At 41.6% G+C, this 14,494-nt stretch overlaps 1 long non-coding RNA gene across 1 annotated transcript; it reads right to left on the bottom strand.

Moving 5' to 3' along the window:
• Positions 1-516: 516 nt before the first annotated feature.
• LOC121983103 lies at positions 517-1,177 on the bottom strand. Its single transcript, XR_006112384.1, has 3 exons — positions 1,032-1,177; positions 811-920; positions 517-555 (listed from the first exon to the last, which is right to left on the bottom strand). It is a non-coding gene; the product is annotated as an uncharacterized LOC121983103 (long non-coding RNA).
• Positions 1,178-14,494: the final 13,317 nt, after the last annotated feature.

Consider the following 14,494-nt stretch of genomic DNA (forward strand, 5'->3'; position numbering starts at 1 on the left):
ACGTTGTGTCACACTACCCATGAGCGGACCAACGGTGCCTAACAGAGTCCCTGCTGCAACACACTCTGCCTGAATCGACCACTAACCCATGAGTGGTGGTGTGTGCAGATCCATGTAACTGGCGATGTGCTCAACAATAATGGAGCGGACTATCGCACAGCATGCAATCATGCATATGGTGCATGGCAATAACCATAAAAACATCCTGACCTAATCCATATATATAGAAAAGTGCACCCTAGGTCAACGAATCATATCGAATCAAAGGTACACAGAAGGTATAAAAACCTAGGTCCGGAACATGGTGAAGCATGGTATATCACTACCCCTTATAAGCATGTATAAACAAATAAAGTATACATGGGATGCAAATCAAGCAATCAATCAATCATGTATCAGATAATGGGTAGTGACTAACCGAAACAAATAAAGGACATAATTAATGCAACTTGTTAAATTCACTACTATGTATATCAAATGACATAAGTCAAAAGTACCCGCCTCCGATAAAATGGTCCAAATCTGACTCCGAGATACTCGTCTCGCGTCAAAGTCCTGTGATATCAAACATACATTTTTATTTAGCTACAAATTAAACGAATAGCTAAATAAAATCCTTAAGAACAATTTTAGGGATAAACCCTAAACCATAATCTCGACCTTCCGAAATTAAATCCAACAATTAACTAGAGTTAATTTCCATTTAACCCTAATCATAACATTAGATTAAAAGTCTAAAGCTAATCAAATCTACCTATTCCAAACATAAACATAATCAATCTACTCGAAGTTCAAAACCCTAAACCTTACCTCAATATCCCAGTCGGGGTCACTGATCTACTGCCAAAAGTAGTGGCTGCTGGACCAAAGAGCAGCCCACAACACCCCAATTTCCGGATCCACCAAAACAGCACAACCTACTGCAATTATCGGATCGAAATGAATCAAAAGGTCAACACCACAACAAACCAGATCAATAATTAATCAAAAATCCTTGCACCTACAAAATTTCCAACCAAACTAAACCTCACCGGGGACTTGATCAATGGCAGAGGGCACTAGGGCAAAGGATCTTGTCGGCTGCCGGCGCTCGGAAGAGGAGAAGAAGACTTGGTTCGGAGCTAGGGCACCAGCAGCAGGGAGTCGGCTGTGTCGCGAGCCCACAAGAGGAGGAGTCGCGGCGACAAGGCACAGTGGTGGCAGCCAGCACTAAAGCTCGGCTGGATCCACGTCGGTGAAGGGAAGAAGGCGTCGGCTCTGTGCAGTGGCGCTTGGCATCACAGCGGCAGTGAGGAGGGGCGTCGGCACCTAGGGCTCGGCAACAGGGGGATTAAGGCTTCGGTGTAGGCTGTGGTGGCGGCGAGAGGTGGCTAGGGCAGAGGCTAGCTTCCGGCCGAGAGGGGCGAACGGCGGTGTCTCGTCGGACCAGAGGAGAGGATTGCGGCGCCGGTTAGGGCAAGGAGAAGCTTCGGGAGCGCGAGGGAGAGAAGGAGAGTCGGGCACAGTAACGGGAAGGAGTAAGAAAAAGAGAAAAAAAATAAATAAGAAAAGGAAAAAGAAATAAATAAATAAATCTTTTCCTCTCTTAAATGGGTAGCCCAAACAGGCTTTTCCGGACCCTGTTTTTATCCCCGTCAACTCGTCCGTATGAGCTCCGAAAAATTCCCAAAAAATCTCCAAAAATTCCGAAAAATTCCCTTATTAATATTCGCCTACTTCCGGTATTTTACATACTTTCTCATTCCACCACCAAGATTCTTTACTTAGTGGTGCATGTCCCTTTGACTCACCAAGTACACTCTTAGCTACTATTTTCAACTTTGATATCATCTTATCCCATGTTGTATTAGAGTCATCGTATATTTCACCTAATGCTTGTACTTCTACCTTCTCCTTAAATATATTTTGTTTCTCATCCTTTAACTTCCACCACTTAATTCTAAGAATTGTATATATTTTCTTTCTATTGATACTATGCTTGAGGCTTATATCCAACACTACTACCCTATGTTGGGTAGTTAAGCTTTCTCCTGGGATGACTTTACAATCTTTACAAATCTTTCTATCATTCTTCCTAATCATAAGAAAGTCAATTTGTGATTTATTATTCCCACTTTTGAATGTGACTAAGTGTTCTTTTTTTTTTAAAAAAAACGTATTAGTTAATATAAGGTCATATGCTATCGCAAAATCCAATATAGTTTTCCCTTCCTCATTCCTCGTTCCAAACTCATAACTCCCATGTACTCTCTCATATTCCTCATTTTTCACTCCGACATGCCCATTTAGATCACCTCCTATTAAAATTATTTCATTTGGTGGAATATTTTATTATATTTCATCTAAGTCCTCCCAAAATCTTGATTTGGTAGCTTCATCTAATCCTACTTGTGGTGCATATACGCTAATTATGTTCATAGTTTCTTTCGTCACTATTATCTTAAGGGCTATAATTCTATCTCCTTTTCTAACTACTCCTACAACTTCATCCTTTAACAAACTATCTACAATGATACCCACTTCATTTCTTGCTTTACTCTTTCCAGTGTACCATAATTTAAAAACCTGAGTTCTCTATCATCTTTGCCTTCTCGCCTATCCATTTTGTCTCTTGTACACACAAAATACTAATTTTTCTCCTAATCATCATATCTACTACCTCCATTGATTTACCAGTGAGAGTTCCTATATTCCATGTTCCAAATCTTAGATTATTAGTTTTCCTATCATATGTGTTTTTATCTAACCTATGGTGTGAGAACTTTTGCCTATTTAACACTACACCCAAGTTCTCATGGAGATGTAGCGGTCCTTGCTGAGACGTTACAGTCGGACCCTGTAACGCGAACTCTTGCATATTTATCACTACACCCGAGTTCTGGAGATGTAGCGGTCCTTGCCGAGACGTTACAGTCGGACCCTGCAACGCGTTCCTTCCGGGGAACAACCTAGCATTAGCACAATAGTTTAATGGATTCATTCATTGAATATTTGTCATAGTTTGACGCAGGCTGGCAACCTAACGCAACCCTCCTCCTTTATCCGGGCTTGGTACCGGCCATGACCGGTCATCATGGGCGGAGTTAAACGGCTACGCAACATGTGCAGGATAAAATTCTATCCCGGTCCGGGTGCCCGAGCGCCATTCATCGACGAGGTGAGCATCAACGAGGTGACGCTGGGCTGACCCAGGGGGTTCGAGGGTCCGAGCGCCCGGAGCATCGGACGCCTAGACTTGGTCCAAGCGCCTGGACAATCAACATCTCGTTGACTGTCTAGTTCTGCTTTGATCCAGTTTCGCTCACTGGAGTGATCTTGGTCATTCAGAATAGGGCTCACCCGAACTCATTTTTCGGCCTTCTCAAGCAGTCTTCGACTCCGGCTTCTCATCCCTGAAAACACCGCATACTTCCTTCCCTTCTGCCAGCGTACTCTTCCGCAACACCTCGTCCCTCGGACACACCGAGCCTGTCAACTCCTTCCTGTGCCATCCTTCTCACTAGCTGTGTCTTTCGCTCAACTTCCTGTGCTTCTAAGTTCCTGCACACTTAGACACAAGGCATCAAAAGATAATATGAATTAACTTGACTTGGTTGATCACATCAAAACTATCATGAGGTACTTACAATCTCCCCCTTTTTGATGTGAGCAACCCAAGTTAAGTTAGGAAAAATCAAAATAAATAACATTAAAATAATAGGTACATAATTTATAATTTAATAAAAATGTCAAGAAAATAGGGGAAATATTATTGATCCTGTCTGAGAAGCTTGACAAAACGAAGAGCTGGGAGAAAAACCTACTGCTGGTGAAGAATGATACTTGTAGAACACCAATCCGAGAAACCCAAAGCGAATCGGGAAGAATAGAGTCACAGAATGCCCTCCTGGTGCGAAGATCCAATGACGAAAAAGAAATCTGACTGAAGAAAACCGAGATCCAAAGCTTCCAAGGTTTCCTGCGCACAAGAGACCAACCAACACTATCGTCAGTGACCCAAGACCCGGGGGGAGAATCCCTGGCTAGGCCCTCCGACGCTCAAGTTAGTGATCTCTCTTGGTGTGGGAGCAGGAAGAAGGAGATGAACAGTAGTCAAAAACTAGGGTTGTGAATGTGAGCCGTAATGTGAACTTACCTTGCCAACGGAGAGGATTCCCCTTTTTATACCACTTTATATAACCTCCGTAGTCATGAAGTGGACCTCGATTTGTTAGAGTTTGTTATGAGATGGCGTAAGCTGTGTACTTGTGGTAAATGACTTTTAAGGAATCTTTGTTGTACCCCAGATGTACCTTCTTTGTCTTCTATTACCTATAAAATAGTGTAAGAACACATTTCCCGCCAAATATATATAACACCTGTTATACAATCACATAATGTAAATATCTTCATTAACTACTTTATTTGAGATATTTACTTCTATCTTGTTTCACAAGTTCTTGTAAAGTGTTTCTATCGTTCCTACTCGCCCCTCCTGTTTTTTCCATATCATAGATAGCTTAATATACCAATGTTCCTTGTATCGGTCGAGGCTACACTTAATTGGGTTTGATCAATTATTATTACTTCTCATGAGGCTCCTTGGGCAATGCCCGTCCGTACTCCTTTATGTTCATTATCCCAGCTGGCACTGGACTAAATTTTATCAAGTATGTAATTTTTATCAAGTATCTTTTCAAGATATTATTCAGCCTGGACGATATTGGCCTTCCTTCTTGAAGGTATGTCTTGATCGATATTGGTCCACCTCCTTGGAGGCATATACTGGCCGATATTGGCCTACCTCCTCTGAGGTATATTCCGACCGATATTGGCCTACCTCCTTTGAGGTATATCCCGATCGATATTGTTCTTCCTCTTCAGAAGTATGTCTTGCTCGATATTTGGCCTGCCTCCTTTGAGGTATATCCCGGCTGATATTGGCCTAACTCCTTGAAGGTATGTCTCGATCGATATTGGCCCGCCTCCTTTGGAGGCATATACTGGCTGATATTGGCCTACTTTCTTTGAGGTATATCCCGACCGATATTGACCTACCTCCTTAGAGGCATATATTGGCCGATATTGGCCTACCTCCTTTGAGGTATATCCCGACCGATATTGACCTACCTCCTTTGAGGTATATCCCGGCCGATATTGGCCTTCCTTCCTAAAGTATATCCTGATCGATATTGGCCTACCTCCTTTGAGGTATATCCTGGCCGATATTGATCTATCTTCTCAACTTGGCTATCTCCTTTCCCTTCCTCACCGGGGATCCATGAAACCTAACCCATATCACTAGCCTTCCCTTTAAGTCTAGTCGAAGGAGGTGTAGCCGACTGACTAGACACAGGTCTGATTTTGTTTTTTCTTTACCCATGACTCTGCCACAGGTACTGAAGTGACCTTACAAATTTTTTGTACAACTATCTTGTGAACCTAAGTACAATGATCCCGTACACCTTAGTACAGTGATTCCTTAGATCCTTTGATCCTTTAAATAGGGCTACCACCCTTTCTTCATTCATCACCTATCTCAGTTCTTTTCCCTCTTCACCAACTTTTCCTGCTAAGAGTATGGCCTTAGATCCCCCTCTTTGGGGGTGACTCTTGTTGGACGAGGCGAGATCTATACATGAGTTTATTCAAGTTTTTGCTTTAGCTAACTCCATGGCTCGAGAAACCATCCTAAAAAATGACGTTTCTCGAGATTTAGAATCTCCAACCGAAGACGCAACTATTCTGGAGACTCAACGAGCTTCAGAGGAATTCTCCTTACTTACAGAGGACTAACGCAGTAGCCCATGGATGTCGCTATGAATGCATAGCCCATGTTGCCCTTGGGCTAGGATTGGTTGCTCTGGAAGCAGAGCTCTAGTGTCCAAATAGAGGAGGGACTCTTTCAGTCACCTTTCCCGCAAGGCATAAGTAGATATGCCCTTGCTTCTTCACGGGACCACTCTGCTTCATAGTTTCTTTCATCCCGGGCAAAATATTGCCACTTCTGTTACCAGGCAAGCTTCCTTCATGCCAAGCAAAATATTTTCACTTCTGCTCCCTGGCAAGTTTGACTCTGGGAAGGATTGAAATTTTCTAAGCATCCTGATGGCTTATGTTTGTAATTTTTGTTGACTTTTAGAGGTTTAATGTTTTGAGGGGGAAATGTAATGTTATGTATTTGATCAGATTCTAAGTGTAAATTCAAATAATATTTTGTATTGAGTCAGGTAACTCTATTGAATCCCTCTAATTTACAAGAATAGGCATGATGTTTTGCCCAATATCCACTTGTTTATTATAAATATTGTCATTTCAACAAGTATTCTCTCGCTTATCATAGATAAGGTCATCTTGACTTGGATTTAGTCAAACTCAATCCCTCTTCCTTTATTATGCCCAGTAAACTACGTCTCCTTTCAGAATTTCCTAGCTTGTGATTGGTTTTTCCATGGTAAGAGAATGTTGGAGGCATATGACGAGGTGTTACCAACCCTGGCGTGATTCGATTTGTCGCGTCCAACATAAATGCTTCTTTATGATTATGTGACACATACTTTCTCTCTCTGCTACGTCACACGAGCATTTGTCCCTTTTTCTATAATCCACAATGTCTATTGAGATGAAAATGTTTTGATCTAACAACGGTTGTGTGTTTCCCAAACCCTAAACCCTTCGTCTTCTTATCAACCTTGTCCCTTCCTTTCTTGCCTTTGCGTTCTTTTCTCGCTGCAGTCATTGATTAAACCTTGTGCTCACCATTTTTTGGCAATCTCCCTTCTTGCTTCTAGTAAGTAACTTGTTGTTCCGCTAGCCTTTACTTCTATCTATGGCTGAGGAAACGATTGCTCCTTGGTATGTCCAAATGTCTTCTTCCTTTGATAAAAATGCTAGGCTCGCCATCTGCCGTCAATATGAAATCCCCAGGGAATATAGCATCTTAATCCCAAAGCCAGATGATCGTCCTCATCGTCCCCCCGCTAAGTGCGTGACTTTTTTCAAGGATTAGTTGATAAGAGGTTTAAGGTTTCTCATTCCTCCTTTCCTAATCGAAGTAAGCCAGTATTTTGATATCCTTTTGTAGCAATTTGCACCTAACGCCTTTCGTTACCTGTGTGGTGCCTACATGTTATTTCGTCTGTTAGATATCCCTTCTACTCCCCAAAACTTTTTCATGTTTTCTTACCCAAAGTGTTCGGAGCCCGGCGTTTTCTTGTTCCAATCCCGGACTAAAATGGTCCTTTTTGAGGATATGCCCTCGTCTCTTAAAGCGTGGAAATCTCGTTTCTTCTTCATAAAGTTTCCAGGACCTATTCCTTGGTCTTATGCCTAGAAATCCTCCTTACCTCCCTTGCCCGACGTCAGGGAGTTTCATCTTCATCCTTCTTTTCCTATTTACTATGAAAAGTTGTTATGTCATCGGCTTTCTATCTCTAAGTGGCTGAGAGTCGATCTTCTATACTTATTTGGTCTAAACCCCGTCAAGCCTACTACACAAGGCTCTCTAGGTAAAATCTTGCTTCCTTCTTATTGATTTTAACTAACTGAAACATTTTTCTTTTCTATGTAGTGGAGAACTTTTATTTTGCTTTAATCGATGAAGAGCTGTGTTTGGAAGAGAATGCAATTCGTGCAAAAGAACAAGAGCTTCTTGCTGCGATTACTCCGCCTCTTCCAGTTGAAATCCCAACTCCTCTGGTTGAAGTTCTCAGCTCTCAGGTGGTTCCTGAGGCTCCCGAAGACCTTTCTGCAGAAATTCCTGTTGTTTCTTTACCGACTATTCCTTCGCCAGTAGCTGCTGCTCCTTCATCATCCGCCCCCCTCCTCCTATTATTGAACTCACGTCTCCTGGGAGCTCCGGTAGATCAATAACTGAAGTTGCTACCGGCAAACGTCCGGGGCGCAAGCTTACTAGGGCTCCTCCTCCCAAAAGGAGACTTATCCTTCCCGCTGATGAACTTGACTCAGAAGGTTTTGTTCCTACCGACCTTCCTTCCAACGAACCTACTCTAGCTAAGCTCTATCCTTCTCTTACCTTCTCTGCCTCACCCTCTTCCGGCACTAGTGCCCCTGGTGATGTTTCTTTCACCTTTCCATTGTCTATTCCCGAACTCGGATCCTTACCTTCCTCACCTTCTTCTTATTTAGTTTTTGCTCCCCCTTCTATTCCTACTACCTCTTTCTCCGTGGGTTCTTCCACCATTCTCGTCCTCCCCATATTGTTAGGAGGTTCCTTTGCTAATGTTTGGGAGAAAGTTCATCCTATTTTTGAGAAACTTACCACTCCCGAAACAATTGATCATTTTTCCCATAGTGAGAATCAGGTATGCTTGTTAACGTCTGCTTTTTATTCATCAGTGATTATGTCATAACCCTTTATTACCTTTCTAGTGATAGATGGAAAATATGAGTTTGTCTCGGCTAATGCACAATTTATACAACGAGAACAAGAAGCTGAGATCTGAGAATGACAAGATAAAACAGCAGGTTACTGAGTTATCTTCTGCCATATTTTCCGCTGCCTCCAAGAAACAACTTGAAGTTCAAATTGAAAGTCTTCAGACACAGTTCAAATCAGCTACGGATCTTAACCAAGAATTAGCTTCCAATTTGGAGAAACGGACAGCTGAGCTTGGCAAGTTAAAGGCTGATTATGAATCGGCCTTGGTTGAAAAACTTAAGGCCTTGCAACTGAAGGATGACAAACTAACTTCTTTAAATACTTCCCTGGATTTAGTTAAAACCGAGGTCTCCACCAAAGAAGCCGAACTGAAGGCTTCCCAAACGGCTTTGGTCGTCTACAAGGCTAATGAAGACACTCGCTACAAGGAAAGGGCCACTATCATGATTAACTCTACTGAATTCAACTGGCCGATAGTGAAGTCAATCCTAGCAGCCTTCACTGTTGGAGCTGAGGGGGCGGTGCGATAATTGTGAGAGGAAAACTTCTTAGCTCGCGATCCCCCTCCCAACTTTCTGGACCGTCGCAAACTTCTCGATAATAGACCTCCTGATCTATTTCCCCAGTTGACCCTAGAATGATTTTCTTATTCGAATTCAAACTCTTGTAAGGTGGACTAGAATTTTGTGAAGACAACCTAACAAATTTATGTAAAGTTGAACTTCCCTCTTCATTGTTAAACCTGTCCTTCCTCATGATGATTGTTTGTTTTGTTTAAATATGTTGAATGTCACCTGGCTGACCACCATAAAACTTCGCTCAACCTATTATAATGTCCTTTATTTCGACCGTTCTATCGTGACCGGCCGGTGTACATTAATGCTAACGCATATCATCCGATATCTTATAGCTAATTGTGTCTCGTTCGATTTAGTACAGTCCTATTACAATATTCTAAATATTGGTCGATTTGTTATACTCTATTAATTTATACTTGTGTTCATGCATATCATCTCATGTGTTATACTTAACCAAATTTCATATGGCTTTATCATGGTGGATGTCGCCTGACCTTATAAACCTTTGATCGACATATTAGAATGGTATTTATCTCGGTCGATCTATTGTGACCTACCGATTCATACTTATATTTATGAATCTCATCCGGTATTTTCTAATCAAGTTCTATTTGCTATGCTAATTTAGACATCAATTGTTTTACTATACCTGATCGATATATCCTTATGCAGGAACATATCGACTAATACTTTATACTCAACTAAATTTCGCCCGGTCTATGATGCCCACCCGGGTTTATTGTTTTATCAGACAGATAATCTGAACCTATAGCGCTCGACCAATTTTCCCCCATATTTGTTTGATTCTCTTAAGGATCAAGCCCGTATCAAAAGAAACTTGATCACGTTTTCCGAGGAAGATGGCCCAACTTAACATTTTTGTCTTGGGATTCATCCTTCTTTTTGCATTCGATTTTATCCTTTAATGTCGTTACCTATTTATGACGGTTGGAATTCCAAGTACTTCTCCTTTTTCTATTTCTTCTGCCATCTTCATTTGGGGGTTTTAGCATAGGACCGAAAGGAAAAACAAGGGTTTTAAGAAGTTCTCTTCCGCTTTCCGACTTTTTTCTTCATCTTCTTTGGTTCATCCTTCTTCTACTATTCTACCATGATTACCTCTTCTCCTGCGTGATTTCTTTCATGTGCTTCCAACCTTACAAAGACAGAGGAAGTGGATTTAAAGGCGAGCTATGGTTTTCCTTTCTATATAGTTCGTCCTGCCCATCAGGATAGTCCACATCTTCCTCCCTTAGGGTGTATATCTATCTTTCGGGATCAAGTCCTACAGGGTTTTCGATTCCCTCTTCATCCCTTTTTTCCTGATGTTAGTCTCTACTTTAACATTCCCCTTAATCAGTTTATCCCTCAGTCTTTTTCTATCCTCATGGGTTTTGTCGGGGTGTCCAAACTGTTAGATTTTCCTCTATCCCCTCATCTTTTTCATCACTTCTTTGTTCCTTATCAGGTAGATATTGGTGTCTTCAAATTCCAATCTCGTCCCAAGGTCATTTTGTTCAACCGAATCCCTCCCCAAGGGGAATGGTATCACAAATTTTTCTTTATGTGTCTCCCTTCTCCTCCTCCTTTTCCTATCCAATGGATATATGATCTACCTCCAGTTCCTAGTACTAATAATCTCCTCGATGATCCCTCTGTTGCCTTTGCTTTATCTAAATTGAGGGGAGCAAGATTCAGCTTGCCGCATTTAATTGTGGAGGGTTTGATGTTTCCTTTTGGGATAAGCAACATTGACACTCCCTTGGATGGTTCCTTCGGTATGTATAAACATTTCGCGCTGCATTTACTGATTGGTATATCTTCTTTATAATGGTGCTTAATTCTTGTGTTTTAGCTGATGCTCTTCTCCCGGCTTTCATGTACAAGCATGCTACTATGACTAAGTCTTTTGTGAATAATCTCGGAGAAGAATGGCTGCGAACTCGCCAATCTAATCCTAATTCTTCTACCCTGGGCCTGCTGTCTAAAGAAGAGCAACAAGCAGAAGCTGTTGCGGTCATGGAAGAGGAAGAAGAACAACCCTTCCTTGCCTTAATCAAAAAACCAAAGCTTGCTGAGGATGCTCCTTTTAGCGACCTTTTTGGTACTTTTGTGTAAGCTCCTCTCATTCCGGCGCCTATTTCTTTTGAGAGAGGTAAGGCACCAATGTCCCCTACCCACATTATCTCCAATCCTACTCTTAGGATGATGAGACCTGCTCTGCTCATCCCCTCTTCTTCTGCTATTGTTTCAGCTCCTTCTGCTTCTGCTTCTGAGATGGCCGTTATCCCTCCTATGTCTTCTCAACCTTTTACATTGGCCCTACCTCCTTTGGCTTCTGAGCCACGAGCAAAACGAACACCTTGCCGGAGATCTTCTCCCAGTGTCGGGCCCTCAACGATTAGCGTTTCAAAGATTGAGTCGGCACCCCTTGCATTACCACCTTCCATCCCCTCTAGTTCTTCTTCTGCTGCTCTTATTTCTACTACTTCTTTCCCTTCTATTATGTCTTCTTCCTCCCTACCTCCTTCTTCCTCCGTTCCCCTGCCTTTATTCAAACAAGCTGTGGGTCTACCTTCTCAAATGGGACAGACCCCTAATCCGCCTAGTTATGGCTCCCTACAACTACAAGGCCTATTGGATGAATCTTGGTTACATGGCCAAGAACAACTAAGGGGCATTAGTCTTTCAAATCGGGTCGACCAACATAGTCATCAGGCGGTAGCTGTAAGTATTTTTAGTTATATGTTGTTAACTTCTTGTCACTATCTTTAATTGTATCATTATTTCGTTTAGTTCCTTGCCTCAAGTCTTCATATAGACCAGCTACTTATGGCTCGGGACCGGGAGAACAATAAGCTAAAAGCTCAAATAGAGACATTGAAAGCTACTCTACCTCCTTCTCATGATGACCTGACTCAGTTGCAAGAGAAAGTGGTATTGCAAGATCAACAACTAAGGGTATTGAGACAGGAATTGCAGGAATCACAACAATTATTGAAAGACAAAGAGCTGGCAAGGAAAACTTTAGAGCTACAGGTGGACCGATTACACTCTGGTCTTTGACTGGAAATTGCTTTAAAGGAAAAAGCTCTCTTAGACGCTTCTCATAAAAGCCTTGCTTTAGAGAAAATAGAGAAGCTTCATAATGTCTGTCTTTCTGAACAAGCTCAAGACCTAGCCTCTCATGATTTCGCTATCCTACAGGAATAAGAGCAAAAAAGGCTCAAGATGTCGATCTATCACTGTTCCAAAAGGAACTGGAACAACTCAAATTGGAGAAAGATGCTTTAATAGATCAAAACACTAAACTACAAGCTGATTTTCAGAGTTATAAGGAGCAGGAGAAGAACCGATGGAAAGAGTGGCGCCTAGCTTATGTAAAGTCTCTAGCGTTTGTTCAAGAATATGTCCGTCGAATGTTAGGAGCTTTAAATCATTCTGTGTCGGGAATTCTTCAACAACTGCGAGAGGGTGGCTATCTACCTAAGGAACCTCCTTCTTCATTCATAAGTCATCGAAGATTTAACAAAGAACTACCTGAAGATTTAACGAGTCATTTCAAATAGGCATGGCTATGTATTTAAAAAGAGGAGCAATGAAAGAACTTGCAGTGAAAAGATTGGTAATGAAAAGAATTGTAACTGAAAACTTTATAATTAAGTGATTGCAATATAGGGGAAAGTTTTGATACTTACCTGTTTCCTTTTCCAACATGTGTTAGCTTGAGATGGCTCCCTTTGAAATGTTTCCGGATATTGAGTATAAGTGTTATTTTATTCGAGAATTCCTTGCTTGATTTTTGAGATTAAATCTTGTCTTAATAAACTTTTTGCCGGCAACATCTTCCACGACCATATAACTTCGGTCAATAAAAATTTCCATAATCTCCCTAAGTTTCACTCAGATAGGCATGTGCCAAGTATGCTTCATACTTCAAAAGAATGAATAATCCTGGACAATTTCATATAAGGAACTTTAGAGGACTCCTGAGCTCCGAGCTGGGTATAATATTCCGGGCGATTTTAAATAAAGAGTTCCATGTAAACGGGCCTCCAGATAAGAAACGTAACGTATGTATATGTGTATAGAATTCCCCTCAAACCTTGGCTTTTGATTCAGTGTAGAATGTCAAATGTTTTTATGGAGAAGTTTGTATAACTTTGTATTTACCTTGACAATATGATCCCGATCAATTATGTTTTTGTGATAGTTTAAAGTCTCCTGGTTTCTCCCATGAAGACCCGTCCGAGTTACTTCATGAGATTTCCCGATCGAATATGCTCTATGATAGTTTAAAGTCTCAGGTTCCTTCCATGAAGACCCGTCCAAGTTACTCCATCAGATTTCCCGATCGAATATGCTCTGTGATAGTTTAAAGTCTCCAGTTCCTCCCATGAAGACCCGTCCGAGTTACTCCATGAGATTTTCCGATCGACTATGTTTGGAGATAGTTTAAAGTCTCCGGTTCCTCCCATGAAGACTCATTCGAGTTACTCCATGAGATTTCCCGATCGACTATGCTCTGTGATAGTTTAAAGTCTCTGGTTCCTCCCATGAAGACCCGTCCGGGTTACTCCATGAGATTTCCCGATCGACTATGATTTGAGATAGTTTAAAGTCTCCGGTTCCTCCCATAAAGACCCTTCCGAGTTACTCCATGAGATTTCCCGATCGACTATGATTTGAGATAGTTTAAAGTCTCCGGTTCCTCCCATAAAGACCCTTCCGAGTTACTCCATGAGATTTCCCGATCGACTATGATTTGAGATAGTTTAAAGTCTCCGGTTCCTCCCATGAAGACCCGTCCGAGTTACTCCATGAGATTTCTCGATCGACTATACTCTATGATAGTTTAAAGTCTCTGGTTCCTCCCATGAAGACCCGTCCGAGTTACTCCATGAGATTTCTCGATCGACTATGTTTGGAGATAGTTTAAAGTCTCTAGTTCCTCCCATGAAGACCCGTCCGAGTTACTCCATGAGATTTCCCGATCGACATGTTTTGATGCAAAACTATGTAATGGTTTAATGCTTCTGAGTTTTTCTTTAAGGAAATTGGATCCTTCCTCGAGGTCCTTAACTGTTGCTCACTTGAATAGATTCTAAGAGTTCGGCCCATGATTGTCGAACTGTTTGAACCACATTTATTTCCCGAGCGACGGGTGCATTGCATTTTTGAAAGAAATAGAGTATATAAACTATAAGCATACTTGTTCTTAGTTTGCCGGAAACTTGCTTCACATAATTTGGATTTGTTCCTTCAGATGTATTCTTACATGATGCTATCTTGTTAGGTTCGGTAAGGTTGTAAATGATTCGCACTCCAGGGACGCTTGAGAATTCTTCCTTCAGTATCCTGGAGATAATATGAACCTGATGCGAGCTTTTCCACCACTTTGTAAAGTCCTTCCCATTGTGGTGCTAACTTACTAACATCCTCGACAGGTTTAATACGCTTCCATACTAGATCTCCCACTTGGAAAAATCTGGGGATAACTCTTCTGTTATAATTTTGCCTCATTCATTGTCGATAT

The sequence above is a fragment of the Zingiber officinale genome, chromosome 5A, assembly GCF_018446385.1.
Source record: "Zingiber officinale cultivar Zhangliang chromosome 5A, Zo_v1.1, whole genome shotgun sequence".
NCBI classification, from domain to species: Eukaryota; Viridiplantae; Streptophyta; class Magnoliopsida; order Zingiberales; family Zingiberaceae; genus Zingiber; species Zingiber officinale.